Source organism: Bos indicus x Bos taurus, chromosome 5 (genome assembly GCF_003369695.1).
Source record: "Bos indicus x Bos taurus breed Angus x Brahman F1 hybrid chromosome 5, Bos_hybrid_MaternalHap_v2.0, whole genome shotgun sequence".
NCBI classification, from domain to species: domain Eukaryota; kingdom Metazoa; phylum Chordata; class Mammalia; order Artiodactyla; family Bovidae; genus Bos; species Bos indicus x Bos taurus.
Genome location: NC_040080.1, coordinates 44296604 through 44319770, shown reverse-complemented (window position 1 = coordinate 44319770; position 23167 = coordinate 44296604). Strand labels below are relative to the sequence as shown.

Sequence of the window (23167 nt, the reverse complement as noted above, 5' to 3'; positions counted from 1 at the left end):
CATCTGATATTTCACATTCCTTGAATCTCGTATTAGCCCTGCATGGTTGATGCTGTTGGCTTCATCTAACAGATGAAACACCAAGGCCCCCTCCTTCCCCAGCTTCCTCCAAAGAGCTGGGTCCATCACAGGGACTGGACATGTAGGCCATCTTGTGGGTTTCCTGCCCCTTGAGTAGACACCTCCCTCCCTACCAGGAAAGCATGTAAGAGTGGACCATCCATAAACCAAGAGAGAATTCTACATATCCATTCATCAGGAAGTACTTAGTCCAGGCCTCCAGGCCTATGCTCCTCCAGTATTCCCAGGCACATGCCCACCTCAGGGCCTTTGCACATGCTACTCTCTCTGCTTGGCATGCCCTTCCCCCAATATCCACACAACCCACTACCTCACTTCATTCAGGTCTCTGCTCAACTGCTCCCCTCAACCTTGCCCTCCCTGATACCAAATCTGAGATGATTCACTTGCTCTGGTCCCTTCAGAGCCCTCAACAATACCAGACACCATTTAGCTCCTAATCATTCCCTCCCCGCCCCCATCATAAAATCAAAGGAGGCTTTACCTTGTTCGAAACTGTAACCTCCATGCCTGGAACAGGGTCAGACATTTAGTAGGTGCCAGAACATGATGTGTGGAGTGACAGATCAGGGCTAGGGACAGGGACGAGGGACAGAAGGAGATCCTGGAGTCCCTGACACCACTGAGTCAGGACTTGAACCATCAGGGGGAGGGGTTCCACTACTGATGAGGTGTTCATGGTGTGCAGGAAATGTGCTGAGCCTTCTCTTTAGCCTCATGGCCCTGCTGATGCCTCCTATCTCTCAGATGAGGAAACAGGCTCAGAGAGGTGCCATCATCTGCCCTAGACCACATAGCCAGGAACTTGAACTGGCCTGAGCTCTTAGAATTACCAGACTTCCCAGGAACCCTACAGATATGACTTCCCCTGACTTAAACACCTCCAGGGACAGGGATCTCAGCACCCATCTGAGGCTACTGACTCCCTTCTTGAACAGCTCTGACTGTTAGAGGTTTCTTTATATTACAAAGCCAGACCTAGCTGCTGTACCTCTGTCTGCTCATTGGTCCCAGCCTGCCACTGGCCAGGCACAGCCCATCTGTAGCCACTGTGGCCAAGAGCCCTCCTCAGAGGTCCTTCTGGTATTTGTTCAACTATTATCTCATGCTTCTGCCATCCACATATCCAGCCTAAACGGCCTCAAGTCCTCTACTGCTCTTCCTACTCCATGGTGTCAAGTCCCATACCCTCGGGTCCAGCCGTGCTGGGTCATGCTTGCTGTCAAGGTCCCTCCTAAAAGGTGTCACCTAGAGCTGAGCCACAGCACCAACATGGTTGGAGTGGTGACAGGCACCAAGGGACCCTCTGCCTCACTCGCTTCGGCTCCATGCTTGTTAGAGCAGCGTGAACACGCACAGCAGTGTGTCCCCACCTTGTCCGAGATGCCAACCAAACCCTCAGGCCCCCTCGCACGTCCTGCAAGTTTGCCCCCATGCCCTCAGAACGCTGTCAGGCAGCTCCGGGAAGTATCTGTTTTGGTTTCACCCGAGGTGCCGGGTTTCCGTCCACTCCCATTCAATCATGTCTTGTTAGTCTCAGGCCTCCGTGCCAGCTGCTCCACATCTCGGGGGAGCTGGCTCCTGCCCCTGACACCGTGGCACCCGCTCCCGGCTCCGTGCCCTTGTGCGCCAGGTGAACAGGGTGTGCCGGCTGCATCCACGTCACAGGGAATCAGAGAACAGGCCCGCAGCTCAGCCCTGGGGTCGGGAGGGCACGCTGTCCAACCAGCCACACGCTCGGCCACGCTCTTCCACACCCACACAGTGTCACTGCACACCCACTGTGTGCCTGTGATGTGTGTTACTGCAGACAGACTTGCTCTACCTTCACCAGGTTTCCAACTTACCCAAAAGAGCTTAGTAAGAACACGGCCATATCAACAGCAACAGTTACGGGGTTAATTGGGTTGGCAAGGCCTTGATGCACGTGCACGCATCTCCAAGAGGAGTAACCTCGGCCAGAGAAGGGGGCTGGGCTAGTTTGCTGTGCCACGCGCTGTTGTGACACTCAGAGGGCAGGCTCTCTGTGTCACCTTGGGCAGGTCGGCGCCTTGCCCCCTCTGGGCCTCAGTTTCCTCATCTGTTTATAGGGATAACAGCTGAGTGCTTGTGTCTCTCTGGTTTGTTGGGGCCACCCCCAGCCCTCTGTGACTGCTCACTGGGTCATCTCCCAAGAACCCCACTGGGGCCTGGGCTTCCCCTGCTCCCAGGGGTGTCGGATCTGTTGTTGGCACCAGTGCTGGGTCCAGACCTCTGTGAAAGGAGGTAGGCAGGAGGATGGAAGGGCTTTTGGGAAACCACCCAGCAGCCTGGTAGGAGAGGCCCTGACACTGGTTCTGTGGGCAACTCTTCACATGGCCCACTCCCTGGTACCCACCCGCCGACCCTAAGCAACACACCAGCCACCCCAGCCACCCCCAGGACGACTGTGTAGAGCATGTGACCCTCCTGCTCACAGCCAAGAATGACCTGTATTAAAAGTCTGTCTCCTAGTCCCACTGCAGGAGTCATCTCTGGCTTTCCCAGAATCCCCCAGGCCATTCAAGGGACTGCCTCCTCCATCTGACCTGTGACTCCCCAACTGACCCCTGCTTTCCCCCACCTGACCCTTGCCTCCCCACCTTGCCCCTCACCCGCACCTGGCCCCTGCCCTCCCCCACCTGGCCCTGCCTTCCCACGTGGTCTCTGCCGCTCATCTGGCCCCTGCCTCCCCCCACACCTGTCCTCTGCCTCCCCCATCTGCTCCCTGCTGGCCCCTTGGCCTTGGCTCCGGCACACCCCAGGCCCCGCTCAGCTGCAGCCCCGGGCACTACTCACCAGTCTCCACTGGACCCGCTCTTTCACCAGTGCCTGCGCACGCACGGCTGCCTCTGCCTGCATGGCCTCCATTCATTCATTCAATAAACATTTATGGAGCACCTACTATGTACCAGGCGCCGGCTAGGCCCACCCTCCCGGCTCTGCTCCCTCTCCAGGGCCCCAAGGGGTGAATATTTCCCTGCTTTCCAACACCCTCAGGGCTGCCCCAGGGCAGACTGGCACGGCTGGAGCCCACGGGGAGAAGCGGAGGCTCCGGGTGGCAGACAGCGCAGCCCCGGGGGGAAAATGAAAACAGAGTCCTGGGCTGACATGGGTAGGCCTAGCACTTCTCATGTGAACTCACTTAAACCTCTGCACAACCTCATGAGTCATGCTGTTATTATTCCCACTTTACAGAGGAGGAAACTGAGGTTTCACAACTGCTACAGAATGGCTTTGACCCTCCATGGCACCAGGCTCTGGGTCAAGCCATACTATGAGTTCCTGTTTCATCTGGACAATGGCTTTTTAAAAAAATTTTTAATTACTTGCCAATGTTGATAACTTGGGAGATTTTATTTTTAAAATCCCCACTTCTGGAATGACTGGAAAACCTGGAAGAACTGGCTGCCCACCTTCTACATCTCTGCGGAGACAGGGCAGATGGCACGAGCCTCCCTGGTTCTGTAGCTCTGGGACATTCTGAAGGCATAGATCTTTTTGTGGGGATGGCAGGTCTCTGATTATGAATCTGGGGCTCAAGAGTTATGTAGTTCCTTGATCCCAAAAGTCTACTTGGCCTCTGTGTCACTGATGGTACAGGACTGCCCTGACCCATCCACAACCCTTGCTCGCCTCCAAGCAGGCCCACCAGAGTGGGGACCCCAAACCAGGAGAGCACCCCCACACAGCCCCCTGACCTGCCTGTCTCCCCACGGGGTCCCTGGCTCTTCAACAACGCTGCTCGGTTTGCTAGGTCCAGTTGGGGGCTTCTGCTGGGGTTTGGGAGTAACGGGCTCCCAAATACGATTCCTAGTCCATAAAACGTTGCCAGCCAGGATGGGCTGAGGCTCCCACCAAGGCTGCTGTGAACACCAGGAGGCATAAAGCCTTGGCTGCCCAAGCCACAGCCCAGAGTGGGTACCGCTGCAAAGGGCTCTGGGGCTTCTAGAATGGCCCCTTGCTCCTGCCCCTCCCCCAGAGCTTAGGTTCCCCTTGCTCTGCTTACCTGGGACTCCTGCCCACCCTCCCCATGGCCTCTCCCAGGCCACCACATGGGCCCATAGCCAGCCAGGGCCAGGCCCGTTCCAGGGTGACAGTCTATCACAATCCTGAACCAGGTGGTCGCATGGGGTACCTCTCCTAGCCCTGAGACTGGCTTCTCTGCAGGGGTGGGGGGGTACAGCTTGCAGGGGCCTGCAGCTGTGGCATCAGAGAACAAGGAAGCTCTGTTTGGGCAGGAGGAGCCCCGGAAGTGCCCAGGGGAGGGCCACCCCATGGACTGCCGGCTGCACAGAAACCACAGCCCAGGACACGTGTCCACCAAGTCTGCGTGGCCAACCCATGGAGACCGGCCCTCCTTAGTGTTCTCCTAGAAGGACAGGCCGTCTTCAACTCAAATCCTGGCCCTGCCACTGAACGAAGAGCGTGGCCCAGGCAAGCTATTTCTTTCCTCTGAGTCTCAGTCTCCTCTTCTGTAAAATGGGACTAGAAGGGCACGACCTCAGAGGGTGGGAGAACAAAGCTTCAGAGCAGGTCTGGCACATAGTAAGTGCTCACAGCTACCTCTAGAATGGGTATGATGGCCTGGCTCACAGGTGTGGCATGGTGCCTGGCACAAACAGGGTCCCTGTCACCCATCGCTGCAGCAGTGGCAGCGAGGAAGGGATGAGGCCTGGCCCTGGACAGTGTCTGCCTTCCTTCCTGTTCCTGCCCCTTCAGAGACCTGCTCCCACCCCTGCCTTTAGCCTGCTCCTCAGCCTCGGTTTCTCTCCCGTTGCCAAAGCACAATGGCTGTTATAATTAACGGATTATCTCAGTGCGACAGCTGTGGTCCTTTGAAAATTGGGTTGAATAACAAGATCCCGGCGTATGGTAATTTCTTTTCATCCCCTGCTCCCTCTTTCTCTCTCCCTCGCTTCAGCCTTGTTACGCATGCAAATGTTTCTTCCCCTTTCCCTCCTTCCCAAACACCTCCTCCTCCTTGGTGGCCCCCTCCTCCTCGGGATGGCAGTGGGGGACAGACTACAGTTCTGCTTTCTGGTGACAGCCAGGTGGGAACTGACCCTCCAGGGCCCCTCCATGCTCCTGGCGCTGGGCAGATTGCCTGACACATGTGACTTCTGTCATCTCCCGGGCAGACCTAAGTCCCTACACTGGGGGATTCGTCCTACCTGCCAGGCCACTCCTTCCTTGGGCTACTTTGCAGGGACCTTCCCTGAAATCCTGGTCCCCACTCTCTGATCTTCCCAAACCTACTTTCCCACTCCTACTGCCCAGCATCTCTGCCCCTCCCAAGGCTTCTGTTGGCAGCTTGGTTCCAACCACCATCCCCCTCCCACTGCCTTCTGGACCCCTCTCTGGCACGTGACACTCCACCTGTCCTCATCCATGACTGGACTTGCCTCCCACTGCCCGCCCACTCCCCCTCCACTGCTTCTCTCCCCTGCCCCTGAGCCAGGCAGGAGCATCCCCATGTGCCCACACCTGGGTGGTCTTGGCGTATGCCCTCCCACTGCTCCTGTCCTGCTGCAGTCTCCTTCCTCACCCAAGGTGAATTTCTCAATCTGCATGCTCAAGGGTCTCCCTGACTCCACTATTAGCACCCCCTCCACCCAGTAGAGGAGGAGCATTCTAAAACGTACATCGGAGCATGGTGCTCCCTTGCTCAAAAGCCTTCACCGGCTCCCTTACTAATCTGGGAAATTTCCAACAAGGATCATCTGAAGCTCAGCCTCTGGGGTCTTGCGGAGCTGGTTTCCTGCCTTCCTCTCGTGCCCTCCTGCTTCCCTCCACCAATCAAAATTGTCTGGCTGGGGTCCCTCCTGTGGGTTCCCACAGCACTCTGGGCTTCTTCCATCACAACCAGAATGAAAACCGCTGCTGTGACTCCTGAGCTGAGTTCTCCAAGGAAGGGTCTGATTCTCCACTAAAGGCCAACACCGGACACCCAGTAGGTTCTGAATAAACATGTATTGATGACTGAATGAAAGAAGCCTGCTATCTCCCTTTATAGATATGAAAACTGAGGCTCAGAGTAATAACTTGCTCAAGATCACACTGTTTGTGCAAGACAAAACCAGGATTTGAACCCAGGTCTGTGATTCTAATGCCAGTCTTTCCCACTCCCTGGGGGTGGAGGGAGAGCTGTGGGGGTCAGCTTCTGCACAGATCTCAGGGGATTTGAACCTCCCTCCAGCCTCAGCTGGGTGATAAGATGGGACTCCCTGCCCATGCTGTCACTGCATGGACCTTGGACTCCCAGGGCCTCAGTCTGCTCATCTGTAAAGTGGGAAGGAGCCCTGCCTCACTCCCATCTCAGAGGATGTCTGTGGGGACAGAAGCTCAGGTCTTGGAGAGAGCCAGCCCTGCTAACATCTGAGGGTTCGCCCATCTCCAACCTCCAAACCCAACTGCACTGCCCTTGACAGGTACTTCTATGAGCTTGGGGGTTCCTAGGATGGCTGGTGTCACACAGGACAGAGATGCACCCCCCCACCAAAAAAAGTGAGAGCTAGTGGAAGAAGCATGGGAAAACTGAGGGTCAGATCATGACCTTGGGCAAAAACTTCCCTCTCTCAGCCTCAGTGTCTTTGTCTGTGAATGGGGCCCAGTAATGCCCACTTTATGGGGTTGCCATGGGAACTGATGTGTAATGTGTCCAGCACATGCAGGCACCACCGTGGTCACAGGTTCTACAGGAACATGATGGTCAAGTGTACCCAGGAGAGAGGGCAGGTGAAGGGGGCAGCATAAGGCAGGGCCACTGTTCCTGACCTCCGTCCTCAACAGCCCACAGAACAGAGCTCAAACCCCAACATGAAGCCTTGGGTCCCCCCCTCCCTCTCTAACTTCATACCCCACCACATCCCTTCTCAACCTACAGTTACAGGGATTCCCATCTGCGTGTCCCCTGGGCCTTAGCTCATGTTCTTCCTGACCCTGGGGTACCATTTCCACCTTCCCTACCCCCTTGCAGCCCAGGCCTTGTGCCTCCTCCTCCAGGAAGCCTTCAGAGATTTCTTCTCCACAGGAAGGGTGTGGGCCTCCCTATCGTGCCTTCCCCCATGCCCTGATTCCACCTTCATGGACTCCTGGAAGGATCCTAGAGATTGTCTTACCCCACCCCACCCCACCATTTGTTTTACAGATGGGGAAACTGAGGCACAGGCAAGGGACAGCAGCTCTCCAGGGATGTGCTTGTACCCAGGTATCTGCTGCTACCAAGCCTACAGGCAGCTTCTCTCCTGGAGCTGAGATGTCCTTGTTCAGACCTTGCTTGTCTTCTCCTCACCCCCCAGCTCAGAGCTACCTGAGGATGGGACTCCATCTTCCTCTCTGCGCCCCCACCCCAGTGCCTAGCCTAAGGCCTGGCGCATAGTAGGCACTCAGTAAATGTCTGTTGAATTGAATTGCGCTCAGGGCGGCCAGTCGTCTCTGCTCTGTAAGAGAAGCATAGAGTTAGTGGAGCCGTTCCCATGGCGACGGGGGTGGGAACCAAGCTGGTGGGGTGGGAGGGCAGCCTGCCCCAAGGACCCCGAGGGCCCTGGAAAGGAGAGGGTCTGGGAAGCTGGAACATTCAGACTTAGAGGAGTCTGAAATTCTGCTCCAACAGGCAGCACAGCCCTGACAAGTCATACCGCCCCTGGGGCCTCAGTGGCCTCCTCTGGCCATTGGAGAGGACACTCCAGTCCCTAGGGGCTGTGAGGACGGCTTGTGATGAGGACCAGAAGAGATGTGAGGAGGGTAAACAGTGACTCCCGCTCACACTGAGCCCTCAGTGCCTGAAATATCAAGTCAGGTGGAAATGATGGCCCATTCTACAGACGAGGAGACTGAGGCTCAGGGAGGCGGGGAGGCTTCTCCCCTGAGGCCGCACAGCCCGCGTGCTTGATCCCATGCTGTACACACAGTCTCCCTGCAGAGAAGGGAGGAAAGCAAGGCATAAAAAAAAAAAAAAAAAAAAAAAAACCCCAAAGACGCTGAACCCACCAAAAGGTGGCTGGAGCCCAGGCCTGGGCTGAAGAAAGAACTCCAGGCACAGGGCCCAGCATGAGCCCCACGGCTGTGAAGGTTTAAAGCCTTTCAGATCCAGAGGCTGCAAAGGCCTGGGCAGGCCCTGATGTTAATATAGATCAGCAGAGACTATAAATACTTGGCCAGGCCAGGTATTGCAGGGCCAAGCCCATGGAGCAGCCCAGCAGGGGCTCGAACCCTGGCCCCCTCCTCCTTGGGCCTCCGTTCCCTATCTGTCAAGAGCAGGCTACAACACGATCATGACAGGTTCTTTATCCAACAACCTCGAGTTCCCTGACCCAGTCAGGCTGGCAGGGGGACCTCAGGGCCCAGGCTAGAGTCCCAGGAGGAATTAAAAAGGATGCAAGAGAGGCTGCCCTGGTCTACCTGGGACAACCAAGGGAGGGCTTGGCTGGGCCTCTGCTCCCTGGCCTGGAGCCCGGGAGAGGCAGGGAAAGGGGCCTAGGATGCCAGCCATTCACTCCTTCACTTTCTCATTCATTCCAACAGCCATTCTCTGAGGATCTCCTGCTGGGGGAGCCGAGGATTCATTGCCAAAAGGCACAGCCTCAGGTAGATGCTCCAGTGAGGAAGACAGCAAGACAAACAAGCACGGCAGTGCAGAGGCCGACCTCAGGCTCCGTGCCCCATCCCAGACTGCATCACCTGACACTAGATTCACACCTGCGTGTGTCTGGACCAGTACCTTGTCAAGGCCAAGGACGGGGAGGGCAATCTCGCTCCTGTTGTAGACCCAGAGCCCAACCCGGCACCAGGAAGCACTCCATTAATATTCACAAAAGGACCGAAGAATGAAAAAATGTCTTGGAGCTTAAAAGAAAGGGCGCCCATACACAAGGCCATGGCATGGCAGGGGTGGGGTGGGGGAGCAGGAAGGAGCCCACACAATTAATACACAATTTGCCCACTTGAAGGATGGAGAAACTGAGACTGAAAGAGGCTAGGGGATGTGCCCAAGGACCTCAAAGCTACAAGAATGGCGCAGGACCCGCAGCTCCCCAGATACAAGATAGGCTGGTACATATAAATTCCAGGTACAGCTGCTTCAAGCATCAGAGGGGTAATGTTTGCAGGTCTGAGACTCCTCAAAACGCTGAGTACAGGTGAGGGTGCAGTATCCCATCTTCTCTCCAAAGCCTCAAAACAGCTCTGGGTGGCAGATAGACCCTCATACCACAGACAGAAAAACCGGGGCTCTGGGAGAGGGTGTAGGATTCCCCAACCCCAGGCCCTTCTTGGTCAGTACCTCAGTGGGACTCTCCTGCTGACTGGCGGTTCCACCTCCATCCCCTCTGAAATTCACCAGCACGGGGTGCAGACCTGGGCCCGGGCCTGAATCTGCCTCTGCCGACTGGGTGACTCGGGCAGGGACCAGCCCTCTTTGAGCCTCAGCTTTCCCAAGAGCCATCTCCTCTGCCCCACGCAGCTGCTTCAAGGAGCAGAGGAAAGAGCATGCATGGACGATCAGTCACTTCAGTCGTCTCCGACTCTTTGCGATCCTGTGAACTGTACCTGCCAGGCTCCTCTGTCCATGGGATTCTCCAGGCAAGAATACTGGAGTGAATTGCCATGCCCTCCTCCAGGGGATCTTCCCGACCCAGGGATCGAACCCTCATCTCTTGTATTTCCTGCATTAGAAAGCAGGTTCTTTACCACTAGTGCCACCTGGGAAGCCACAGAGGAAAGATCAACCCCCTTACAAACTGTAAAGTGCTAGTGATATTGAAGGGAATTTAATCACTACTGTTACACTTTCCTTCCTCAACCACTTCTCTGCCCTTCTTTCTAACAAGGCTATGACAGTTTCTATCAGATGCCCGCACTACGCCTACCTCTGGTGCTAAGGGGTTGTCATGAATTTCATCCCAAGGATCGTAGGGATCATTTACTATTTTTATGCCCATTCTGCAGATGAGGACATGGAGGTTCAGAGAAGTGATGTGACTTTCTCAAGATCACACAGCAAGAAATGAGAGCACTTAGCCATGACCCTGTACATCTGCTTTCAAGTATCTGTATATTCAGCCCTTTGGGGCCACTAGAGTCCTCCAGTTCATTAATGCCCACCTGTTCCCTGGTTTATCCAACTTCCCAGATGTATGCAATATTCATATTTCCATCAGCAGCAGCTCACGCACCCTTCTCTGAGGCCTTCGGGAGCCCCATTAATCATTCAGACACACCTGCATATTCATTAACTTACGAATTAATACAGGGCCCCTTATTACTTCGGGCCTGCTGCCTGCATTAAAGATACTTCGACTTCATTCATTATTAAACTCCTCTGATAAATGATCACATCCGTCCTTCACAGAGTGGGGCAGCGCCCAGGCCCCCAAGCTAGTAGGTCTGCACCAGCTGCTGTGTGACCTTGAGCCAGGCCCTCACCTTCTCTGGGCCTCCCGAATGTTTACCTGATAAAATGAGGCAAAGGACAGTCTCTAAACACTGCCTGGGCTTGTCGAGACTGGCCCTGTCCCATCCTTCCGCAGGCTCCTTCAACCCTTCCCTGCACTTACAAGGCTTTCCTGGGCTCACACGACCCTTTGTTCTCCATAAAACAGGAGCCAGTTGTCCCTGCTGTTTTCCTGATCCTCTCCCACCAGTGGCCTCCATCCACATCTGGGCCTGAGCCTGGGCTTTGCAGCCAGCATCATGTATCCTGAGCTAAGCTGGCTTGGCAGACCAGAACATATCCCAGATCACAGAGGCCAACTGCCTCCCGTGGCCAGCAAGGGTGGACTCCGTCTGCCACACAACAACAACGATGACGACAACAATAATAATCACAAGTGCGCCCAGCATTTCCTGAGCACATACCAGGCCCCAGGCCTTGGGCAAAGTCCTGCACTGTCTCAGCCTTCTCAGAACCACGTCCACTTTACAGATGGGGAAACCAAGCCCAGTGAGGTCAAGGCCATTTCCCCATCTCACTTGGGATCCCCAGCTCATCACCATCACACACTTCGGTTGGAGGTGGGACCCTCGGTCAGCACCCTGCCCTGGCTCCATCCTTTCCTGACTGGGTCCTCTGTACACCGACCCTACCTAATGGGGGGTTTCAGGCAACACAGAATGGGCCCCCACTCCCTGATCGATCCCCTTATGTCTGGCACAGAGCAGAGCCCATGAACAAAGCGTGAGGATGCTGCTCCCTATGTCACCCCTGCTGGCTCTGCTGCCCTCCCGCTCCGCTCCTCGAGCAGCTCTGTGTGGGGCTGCTCACAGGGCTGCTGGGCTGCCAACAGCAGAAGGGCCAGGCTGCCGCCTCATACCAGTGCTGGGCCCGAGGCTTCATTCTCTGGCTGTGTGACTATGGGCCCATTACCAAACCTCTCTGTGCCTCGGCCGCTTTATCTGAATCACACCTGACTCCACCGCCTGCCTCATCCCTCATCTCCAATCCATCCTGTCACCTGCCCAGGCCACATACCTGAGTGTTCAAGTCACTGATGGCCCTTGTCTGGAAGGGAGCACTGGCTCCTAGCAACTCCAGGTGTCCCCTGGGTGCCTCCCCTAAACCCTTGGCTCAGATGCCAGAGAGCCTCTCAAAATAGCCTGTTTACTGTGTACCCGCTGAGGACTCCTCTCTTAAAGCCCTTCTAGAATCTTCTGTGGCTCCAGGCTGAAGCTAGAAGTCCTTCTGAAGGTCAAGGCCCTATGAGGCCTGGCCCAACCACCCACTCCAGACCCCTCTCCTGCATCCTCCCTTAAGGCAGCTCTCTCCTCTCCCATGGAGACGCTCCTGGCTCTTGTCTGACCCCCTGATGGCATCTGTCCCTCCCACATCGCCCAGCCATCGAGCACAGGGTGTTCTCCACTGCAGCTCCAGTCCCTGGCACAGTCAGCCTGGCAGTGCTGTGGCCTGAACCAATGCCTCTGTCAAGTCCAGAGAGCAAACCCACAGGGCTGCATTGTGCCAACAAGGAACCCAGCAGACCCTGTGAAGGCCTTGCCATTCTTCATCTGCATGCAGACACAGCCCCCAGTTACACAGTCCCCCTGTTACTTTGTCAACAGGGTAACAAGGTAAAGGTCATCGGACCTATTTCTCAAGTGAGAGGTTCAGAAAGATAAAGTGGGCTCCCAGGTCGCCACTAGTCAGTGGTGGGGCTGGGACCAAGCCTTACTGCCTGGGCTCCAGGCACCGAGCACTAACTACATGCCAGACCTCAGTGAGGTTTTACATTAACTCATTCAAGCCTCTCCATAGCCCTGGGAGATGGGCACAATTATTCCACCCATTTGAGAGATAAAGAAACAGGCCCAGAGCAGTGAAGCCACTCATCCAAGGGCACACAGTGAAGAGGTGAAATAGTCTGGGACAATACACCGAGCTGTAGCCGTGGAGCTAGTCTGTCCTCCCAGCTCTGCTCAAGTCTCCCCAGGCCTCTGCTGCCAGGGCTGCCCTGGGTGAGAAGCATCTCCACTGTGGCTCCCTCACCAGCCCCAGCTCCATGGCAGCAAGGACTGGAGCCATGTCCTTCCTTTCGAGCCCCCGGATCCATCATCTGGAAGAGGGTAACAGGCCGACCAGGAGCCCTTCACCAGCAGCATATGATCCCCACACCTAAAGCCTACAACACACTAGGCCCCAGACTGGCAAAACAAGTCTCTGGTCCACAGGGGATCACCAGGGGGTGAGGGACCCTGGGTGGGAAGGGGCAGGGGTCTCATTCAGGGTTTGGGGGCAACAGGGTTAAGGTGCCTGCCTGCTGTCATCAAGAGCAACATGAAGCCAACAGGAGGACAGAAGAGAAGATGATGGTTAACTGGGGGGCTTGGCACCTCTGAAGACCTGCCGCCCAGGACCCAAGGGGGCCAGGCATCCCCAGAAGGGACTGCACCCTGCCAACTAGACAGTCCACAGCTAATGAGCCCCTGCTGCGGGGCTGGACTAGGGCAGAGGAAACAAAGATGGGCAAGGAAATCTCTGGCCAGGAGGGAATTCGGGCAAGAGGAGAACCAGCACTCAGGCCCTGGGATCTTGGCTATTTAAGAAAACCCTCCTGCGGGTTATTGGGTTGGCCAAAATGTTCATTCAGGGTTTTCCATTATGGTTTTCTATTTCTATCTGTAGAATAGAGAAAGTGTTAGTCGCTCAGTCATGTCCAACTCTGTGACCCCACGGACTGTAGCCCACCAGGCTCCTCTATGTTATTCTGCAGGCAAGGATACTGGAGTGGGTTTGCCATTCCTTTCTCCAGGGGATCTTCCCAACCCAGGGATCAAACCCGGGTCTTCTGCATTGTAGTCAGATGCTTTACCATCTGAACCTCCAGGAAGCAAACCAGCCTCTAATTTCTCTTAAGAGAGAATCTGAATTTTCACAGATTGGGGTTGCTAAAAGTGGGGTAACATCAGTAGATTTCTGGGTACTTCCTCACTGTACTCCCACTGTGAGTGCTGAGGGTAGGGACCATAGACAGGTCCCTTTCTGCCCCAGGCCGCAACTTGGGGGTTTGGCACACAAAAGATGCTCAGTAATTCTGGCCAAACTGTTAGTGCATCATTTCCAGGGCCCTGTATCAAAACTACTGTGTGTGGGGAACCCCCCTGACCCCGGTCACCTCCCTCATCCACTTTCAGACCCTCTGGGGTACTTGAGAGAAGGTCAGAGCTGGCAGCCCCCTCAGCACATCTGGGCTCCTGACATGTAACAGGTGAGGGAACTGAGTCCAGAGTGGGTGAGAGTCTTGCCCAAGACTGGCAGCCACATCCTTTCTCCTTCAGGCCCCTGCTTCCTGCCTCAGCTTCCCAAAGGCTGCTGCCCCTCCAGGCTCTGTCTCCACCCACCTATGTGTGCCCCCCACTCTAGGGTGACCTCAGGCATGCCTTTGGTTCCCCAGATCCTAGACTTTAGCTTGTCGGATGTCTCCCCAGGTGCCCTGAAAGGCCCCAGGCTCAGCCCAGGTCATCTTTTCACCCAAGCCACTTCTGCGCACGTTTCCTCTTGGTCAAGGTCACCACCACCCTGCCTGCCTGCTCAGACCACAGATCCCACCATCACAAACTCCTCCTGCCCCTGCCGGAAAAGAATAGTGAGACCAGCCACCAGCTTCATCCTCGAAACATCTCCCCCATGTGTCCTCTGCTCCCCACCTCACCAGGGCCTACCGCCATCATCACTCGCCCCCTTGCCCATCATGGCCCCGTTTTTCTCCAGCCCCTCCCTCATGGCAGCCAGGGGGAGTCTTGCACAGGGCAGCCCTGACACTGTCTCTCTTCCTCAGAATCTTTCTGGGAGTTCCCTGCAGCCCCGAGGACAGGGGCCAAGTTCCTTCCTGGCATGTGAAGCTTCCATGAGGGGAATCCATACCTTCCTCACCTCCTGCCCCAGCCCCTACTCACTTTCCTGGCCCAGCTCCCTGACTGACAAAGGCCCTTTCCTGTCCCTGCCACTTGCCCCCAGTACTGTGAACCCCTACCAGCTTCAGCTCAGGCACCACCTCCTCCAGGAAGCCTGCCCTGAACCCTAAGCCTGGCCTCACCATTCCACAGCATCCCTGGGCTCACAAGCTACAAGTGGTAACCCCCCGGACAGTCACCATTTCCCTTCCTGAGAGCCAAGGCAACACAGCGTGTCCCTTCAGTGCCATCAAGGGGCCTGGCACGGAGGAAGTGGGGCACGGGGACTGAAAAAGCACAAGAACTACATGGCCCCCAGGCATGTCCTTCCCAGCTGGCCTCTGTCTCTATCCACCTGCCCACCTCCCCACTCGCTGAGTGGACCTGCTTTTACTATTGATGACAACATGGCCTCTCAGCTCCTTATCATTATTATTATGACCACTCAGGCCTCAACCAGTGCTGCGGCTCCTGTGTACACCATGGTCCCAGCCTGCTTGGGGCAGCATGGTCAGGCAGGGGCAGAGGAACAGAGGAATGGGGAGAAGGTGGACAGAGCCCCTGCTGGGAGCCTCACCTGGGCCAGGGGGCTGACGTAGCTGACCTTGAAGAAGACCCAGCAGCTCTTATCTGGGCACGCAGGGCTTCTGTTTACAGATGAGGAGACTGAGGCTCTGACCAAGGGCAAGCAGCTAATCTGGAGCCTCATGGCCAGTGAGGGCCAAGCCAGGGATTCGAACCTGCCCACCAGACTCCTGCCCACTCTCCTTGCACTAGATCCGGTAGCTTTCAAAATCAAAGGAGGGGACTTGTTCACCCCGAGTCCAGGCATTCCAGGAGGCCACAGGCACTGAGGACAGAGCGCTAAGACTGGGGTCCTGCACACCCTCAATTCAGACACTTGCTGAATTCAGACATACCCCTGCCAGCTGTGTGGTCTCAGGGAGCCTGAACAGCTTCTCTGAGCCGATTCCTCATCTGTCCCTGAGGATGGGAGGCTGCCCTGCAGGCCTGCCCTGAGTGCTAAAGGAGACAGAAATGACCACAGCCAATAACTACAGAGAATCTCCCAGGCTGGGCTACAGGTAGGTTAACTCCCTCAAGTGGCCCCACAAGAGGCAAATTCTTACAATATCCCCATTTTACAGACAACAAAATGAAGGCACAAAGGATCTTTCCAAAGCCTTGCAGCTATAAGTGTGGAGCTGGGCATGCAGCGCTGGGCAGAGAATGATCAGCATGGGTTGGGTCCTCACTAATGATATTCCTTTCCAGCTCAGACCTTCCCTTTAATCCTTCAAAGACATCCAGAATAAGCTGGCCTCTCCCATCTCCACTGGAACCACCTGCTGGGTCCTCCTTCCACCTTCACAGAGCGAACCCTCTCGCCCTCAGTGGCCTGGATCAAACACCACTTCTCCCCTGAGCCTTTCCTGAGCTCCACCACCCCCTGTCCTCTCCATCGCCACCTGCTAAAGTTCCCTGGATGGCAAACAGACACCTCGAAGACCCTGCCTCTGCCCAGTCCCTGCACAGCTGCCTGAAGAAACTTCTTGAAGCATAGGCAGGTTCATGGAGCACCTCTCTGCTCGGACGCCTCTGGGGCCTCCCAGGCCCTTATCGCCACAGTTAAGATCGGGCTTGGTCCCATCTCTGCAACTCTGCCCTCCAGCACCCCTCCTGCAATGAGGCTACTGTCCAGAGAAACGGCACCCCACTCTGCACACAAATGCCTCCACACACACATGCCTGTGCACACACATGCCTATGCACACGTGCCTCCCACACACATGCTTGCGCACACACATACCTATGCACACGTGCCTCCCACACCCACGCCTGCACACACACATGCCTGCACATACACACACCTACACACACATGCCTGTGCACACACATGCCTGTGCACAAACATGCCTGTACACACACATGCCTGTGCACACGTGCCTCCACCACAACCTGCCTGACTCCTACTTGGGACTCTCCCTTGAGCCCCCCTCTACCACACCAGCCTCCCACTCCTCAGCCTGACCCCAGAAGAGCACCTTGGAACTCCCCTCCCCAACTCCTCAGCTCTTCCCACTCCTTCCATCCTGATCTGCATCATCCGCAATACTGTTTCTCAAAGCCAGTGGCGGGCTCCCTCTTGGGGAAGACTACACATTCTGGACTCCTCTGGCCTGCCTGGGGCTCACAGGGCCTGCCGAGACTCCCGCACCCTCCTTTCCCACTCCAAAGTCCTCACGTGGGAGCTTCTTACCCTTCTCACCCAACACCTTTTGGCCTTTCCCCTTGAAATGGCCACAACCTGGCATGTCCCACTCCCACCTCCTGCCTGCTACTCCTCAGACTCAAAGCCACCTCCCACAGGAAGTCCTCCAGCCCACCCAGGCATCAGTCAGCCTCATCTGCCTTCCACTTGGCTGTGGGATTCCTAATGGCAGGGACTGTTCTCATTCACCCCCCAATTCCCCAGAACCCTGTATGATGCTCAGCCCACACCAGACGCTGGAGAACTGTCTGCCGAATAAACATGCTGCTTCCCCCTTGAGCTCCCGGAGGCAGAGGGAACAAGTTCCATTAGCCAACCATGACCAATGTAAATCCACCCACTTCTCCCCACCTCCACCAGCCTCCAATGGCTCACGTGAACTACTCCTGTGGCCCTCACCTTCCTCCCTACAGCCACCCCCACCTACCTACTGACTCCCATCAGGCCTGAAGAACCTCCACAGCCCTCCCTGACTTCCTGTCTTCACCTCTCTCCTCACTCGTGTGCTCCAGCCCCAGGGAAGGCCGCCTTGCTCCTCTGGGTGAATGAAATAATGAGAGTTTGCAGCTTCCTAACCCTCGACCCTCATTGCGCCTGTTTTTTGAGTGCAGCCTCTAAGCCTCTGAAGGGCAGGACATGGCTTACTCTTCCCAAGATCCCCAATACCCAGCACAGAGCAGGAGTTCAAAAGTTTCCATGAACAAATAAATGAGGGACTTCCCTGGTGGTCCAGTGGTTAAGAATTTGCCTTGTGATTCAGGGGCCTGGGTTTCGATCCCTGGTCAGGGAACAAGATCCACATATCCACAAGCAACTACATCCATGCACAGCAACTACTAAAGCCTGAAGCCCATGCACCCTGGAGCCCACACGCCACAACTAGAGAGTCTGTGCATCACAACGAAGATCCCACGTTTTGCAACTAAGACCTGACTCAGCCAAATAAACAAACTCTGGTTGTTTAATCGCTCAGTCGTGTCTGACTCTCTGCGACCCCAAGGACTGCAGCACTCCAGGCTTCCCTATCCATCACCAACTCCCGAAGCTTGCTCAAACTCATGTCCATTGAGTCAGTGATGCCATCCAACCATCTCATCTTCTGTCATCCCCTTCTCCTCCTGCCCTCAATCTTTCCCAGCAACAAAAACAAATGAATGAGTGCTGGACTCAAATCCTGACGCTGCTGCCTGGGCCTGTTTCCTCATTGCAGTCCTTGACCTCCCTTCTCCAAGGCTGGGGGGTGAGGGGAGCACAAGGGATGTGGGGATCAAAGGTGGAGATCAAATGACAGCAGCACCTGAAAGTGTTGTAAAACCACACGTCACTACACACCTGGGAGGGACTATTCATTCCAAAGCAGTGAAAACGAGGCTGAGGTTAGGTACTTCACAGACTCATTCATTTAGTACCATTTCTCAAGCCCTGGGCCAGGAGCAGGGCCTCCCAGTGCTCTGGACACAGTGGTTCTGCCCTGCGGACATTCACAGCTCAAAGGCAGGAGTGCAGGAGACCAGGCATCTCAGGGAGAAGGTCAGAGAGCCATGGGGCTTCAAGACGAAGTGGCTGAGGCCCAGTAGGGGTTCCAGGAAGGCCTCCTAGAAAAGGGGTCTGCCAGTTCTCAGATCATCCTGCTCCACCAGAAAGAAAGGGACCCAAACAGCCAGGTTAACTAGGAATACAGGCAGGCCAGCCCCTCAAGCCAATATCATCTCAGATGAACATGTACTACTACTACTGTCCCCATTTTACAGGTGAGAAAAATTGAGGCCCAGAGAACTGAAACCACATGTCTCAGGTCCCCCAGCTCTTGGGCAGCCAAGCTGGTGGTCTCTGGGCCTCCTGCACCTTCTGAGGCCCCTGGAGAGACTGGAAACCATGTTTAGAACATTCAACCTCTGAACCAAGGGACACGCCACTCTGATGGCATCCAGGTCAGCTGCTTCCAGCCACAGCTGTTGGTGCCAGACACACAGGGGCCATCAGGAAACGGATCTGAAGAAATCCCAGAAAACAGCTGCTTCCTGTGAGCTGAGGGGCAGCTGCCCTCGGGGCTGGTGAGGGTCCAGGTACCACACTGGGCCCAGGGAGCCCTTCCTTGAATGCATGCAAATGAATGGCATAAATTTCTACTTACTTAACTTCACAAATGCTAACAAGCTCATAAAAAATAAGTTATTCTTCCTCAGCTCCACAACACCCTGCGTTTGTTTAATTTTGTTTTTCTTCCTTCTCCCAGCCTCCTCTCCAACAGAAACGAAAAACCACATCTTTGGGGCTTTCCCTGCCAAGTGGGTCTGTCCTTCCCCCTCCCCCATTCTGCCCCCCAGATAGGAAACCAAAGTCCCGGGAATGGGCCCTGCTCTCTCCACCACAGCTGTGTGATCTTGGGCTCTGACTCAACCTCTCTGGTTTAACTGGCTCAGTTACCAAGTAGGAAGCACGCTTGCCCTCAGCTGGCCTCTGGGTCAGTGTGAGGATCAAACATGGTAATCCTAGTGAAGTGCTGAGTCTGCTCCAGGCGCAGAACAAGCCCTCAATAAATGTCAGACCTTGTTATTATGTAAAGAAGAGTTAAATAGCTCCCTTCCAGTTAATCCATCTGTAGAGTTTGCCTTCTGGGCCAGCTGGCTGCCCATGGATAGGTTTTGTTGGTGGACTCAGAGCTGATGCAAATCTGGGTTTGATGCTATGAGGCAGAGCCTTTACCATAGGCCCCACCACACCCTACTGCCTTCCTCGGCCCGGATGCTCACATTTTGTGACGAAGCCCCCGTGGGCATCTGAGTTAGCTACCCCTAGTTTATGCCTCTCAAAAGCTTTTCCAGTGGGTCATTGATTGCATCATTAGGCCCAACTCACAGATGAGGAAACAGGCTCACGGATGGGCAGGGACTTACCCACAGTCCCTGAGGGAGGGGCTGTGGAACCAAGGAGAGTTCCCTCTCCAGTCCTGGCCTGTTTTCTTTCCAGAGCCACTGCCTCACCATGCCAGTTTAAGAGCCACCTCCCTGGTGGCTTCCCTGGAAGAGCAAATGGCCTATTAGCCAGACGATGGCAAGCCTAGCAGAACCCAGCACAGGGGCCTCCAAAAGATGGGGCCTGGGTGCCAAAGCTGCCCTTTCTTCCCAGGTCCCCTCTATAACATCTAAGTTCCTGGGCACTTCCAGGAACGGCCCTAGCCAGACAGTGCACCTCTTTTGCCCACACTGGCCCCCTTCTGCTGGCACAAAGCCTAAATAGCCATGGCCCCAGCCAGCTCCAATCAGTTACCACCAGCTACAGCCCCATAAGCTCCCATTTCGCAGAAGAGAAAACTGAGACCCAGGCAGGAGAAGAACATTCCCTATGGTCACAATGAGGGAGACTCAAGCCCTGGCTTTTGAAGACCTGGCTTGTCCCACCCTCCAGCCAGCATCAACTAGCAAGATCCAGGAAGCAGGGCCAACACTGAAAGGGACAGCCCCTGAGGCACCAGCTACAACTGCCTCCCCGGTCCCCTACCCCTGCTGGCCTTGATTTTCCCATCTGCAGTGTGACGGGACACAGTGAGCCCGTCCTAGAGAGCAGAGAGGTAAGGCTGGGAGCCTCAATAACTCAACAGTGTGGCCGTGATCACCATCCTCAACTTCCCCAAGAAGAAGGTGGGACCACTGTCCCCTGTGTTCCTCACAACCCCTCTCACAGGGCACCCCCTGGCCCGCAGCCAGCAGAGGCACAGAAGCAACAAGTGGTTAGCACAGCGTGGTATTAATACCATGCTGGGGGCTTTTCATACTCACTAGGTGGATGCTGTTATGCCCATTTTCCAGACAAGTGGAAGCACAGAGAAGCTAAATAACTTGCTCAGGGTCACCCAGGAAGAGACAGTGCAGAGTAGACTGGTGGACAGACCAACAGAGAAAAGATGGAGAACACACCCCTGGCTGTTGGTGTCCGGTCAGCAAGATGCAGGCTTAGAGGATGCCAGGAAGGTTGGGATGGAGGAGGCAGAGCTGAGTCAGAACCTGTGGCCAGGGTAGGGGGCCCCATAGCTGCTGCCAGCTGTAGCTCTAACAGCTCCCGACCCTGGACACCTGCTGCTGCAGTCCACATGCCCACTGCTAGTCTCAATGGTATCACCAGTTCAGACCACTTTCATTCTTCCTTTCTTACCAGTCTCTCAAATCCATTCCAGGGTACCCTTCCCCAGGTAGGTCGAGTCATAGCGTGGTTCCCAGTGATTCAGGACCTTGCCCAAGCTCCCACCAAGCCAAGAGTGACCGAGTGGGGACGTGAACCCAGCTCTTCGATACACCTATCCTCTCCCTCCTCGAGTCTCCAAGGGCACAAGGCCACCAGCTGCTGCTGGGGAAGAGGGTGGGGCCAGGGCCTTGAGGGGCGGGGCCGAGAGAGCCAGGGGCGGGGCCTAGGAGGTAGGGGCAGGCCGGAGAGAGAAGACTGGATCCCAGTTACCTTGGCAACAGAACTAATTAATTCCAACTCTGGTTCCATCTGTGCCTTGGCTGGATGGGTGGTTTGGGCTCGCGGGTGTTTATTTTGAAGGAAGGGGAGAGAAGTGGGAGGAGCTGGGAGGCTGTGGTCTCGGGGGCTAGTAGGGGCTGACACCCCCACAACGCTCACATATAGCATCTCCAACCCCAACAGGAAGAGACAGGTTCCGGCCTCCAGAGACAATCTCAGACCTCCTCCCAGGGAGGTAGCGCTCATCCTAGCCCAAACACAGCTGGCTCATAGGGCAGACAGCAGTGCCTGCTGTATGCACACACGTGCACGGACACACGTGTGTGTGCACACACACACGGACACAGATTGGGGAGAACACAGGCTCCACAGCAAGAGACGTGGGTTCAGATGCCAGCTTAGCTTTCTGAGTCTCAGCTTCCCCATCTGCAAAATGGGCAACACTGCTCCCTGCAAAGGGCTCTTAGAATTAGAAGGATGTCCCCAGTGCAGGGGAGAGAATGTTCTTCTGAGGGTGATCCTGGCCATCAAATTGCTTACCCAGTTTGTAGGAAGTGCTACCCAGTAGCACTTCTGAGAAACTGGAATGAAGCCAGGAGACAAGATAGGAGAGGGAGAGGGAGCCCAGAGGCAGGAGCCCTGTGGCTGCGCCAAGTCCAGCAGGTCTCAAAAGCTAGGCTAAGGAACCTAGACTTAAGCCCAGGACAACAGGAAACCAGTGACATGCTAGAGAGCCCAGGCCAACAGAAGAGTGCAGGATGAATTGGGGAAAATGAGAGTTGGCCTTTGAGGAGGCTGCTGTGATAGTCTAGACTCATGATGGTGACTCAATGCAGATAAAGGTAGCAGGGAGGACAGGCAATGGGATAATCGGAGTGCAGGACTTGGTGACCGACAGGCTGGGAGGCCAGGGGTGAAGTTCAGAGACGACTTCCAGGTCCAGGTGGCTAGCTGAAGTGGCTGGCTGAATGCTGGCAATGCCCACACTGGAATAGGGAACTTCAGAGAAGGAGCTAACGGGCCAGAAGGCAGGAGGAGAGAGGAAGAGCCTGCATCGGACAAGCTGAGCTTTGGGGGCCAGAGGGACACCCCAAAAGACATGTCCAGTCAGCAGGTAGCCACATCCATTGCCCAACAGCCAGAGGCAGGGCACAGAGAAGGATGAGACCTGGGCATCCCCTGTACACGGCTGTTAAGAGGCACCAGGGAAGCAGAGGGATCGCCCAGAGACCAGGCAGGCAGGATCAGCCCTCAGGGATGGACACAGGTGGGAGCTGACACTCATGCTTGGGAGCCTGCCACACGGCTGCACCAGGACCCAGACTAACCAGGTTCAAATCCCAGACCCTTCCCCTCACCATCTGTGAGAGCCTGGGCAAGTCATTTCACCTCTCTGAGCCTCAACTTCCCCATCTGTAAAATGGAAATAAAAGTAATACCTACCCCATAGGATATTATGAGGAGGGCCATCGCCCTGGACCCTTAGGCTGAGCCCCAGAGACACAGGCTCTCTAGGAACCAGCCCTTTCAGGGAGGGTAGAGACCACTGACCTTTGCTGAGCACCTGCCAGGCACAGGGCACCTAACAGGGGTTTTAGATCACACACAGCCACAATCAAGGAGGAAGGGCCTGGAGTCAGATGGCACCTGGCTAAATCCTGGGTCCCCTACTTACTAACTGGGACCAGGAGAGGCCCCTCGCCTCCCTGGACTTTGGCTTTTGAGACTGTGAAATAGGGTAATTAGGTTGTCTGCCATGGTTCCTGGGATCACTGTGAGCATGGAATGTGAAAACATGTAAAGCATTTGTCACCTGCCTGGCACCCAGAAAGCACTACATAAATCATCACTTAGTTGTCATCAATCGGAGAAGGCAATTGCTCCCTATTCCAGTACTCTTGCCTGGAAACTCCCATGGACGGAGGAGCCTGGTAGGCTGCAGTCCATGGG

The 23167-nt window shown here is 55.5% G+C and overlaps 1 protein-coding gene across 5 annotated transcripts in view; it reads right to left on the bottom strand.

The window, feature by feature from the left end:
- The window catches only part of ELFN2 (extracellular leucine rich repeat and fibronectin type III domain containing 2), a 52095-nt gene that overhangs the window by 8741 nt on the left and 20187 nt on the right, over nt 1-23167 (bottom strand). For 4 of the 5 annotated variants that reach the window (XM_027541719.1, XM_027541716.1, XM_027541717.1 and 1 more), the window contains one exon: nt 2899-7541. The exons of the other annotated variant lie outside the window; for it this stretch is intronic. The gene's annotated coding sequence lies outside the window, so the exon portion shown is untranslated. The remainder of the gene's footprint in view (nt 1-2898; nt 7542-23167) is intronic. 5 annotated transcript variants of the gene reach the window in all.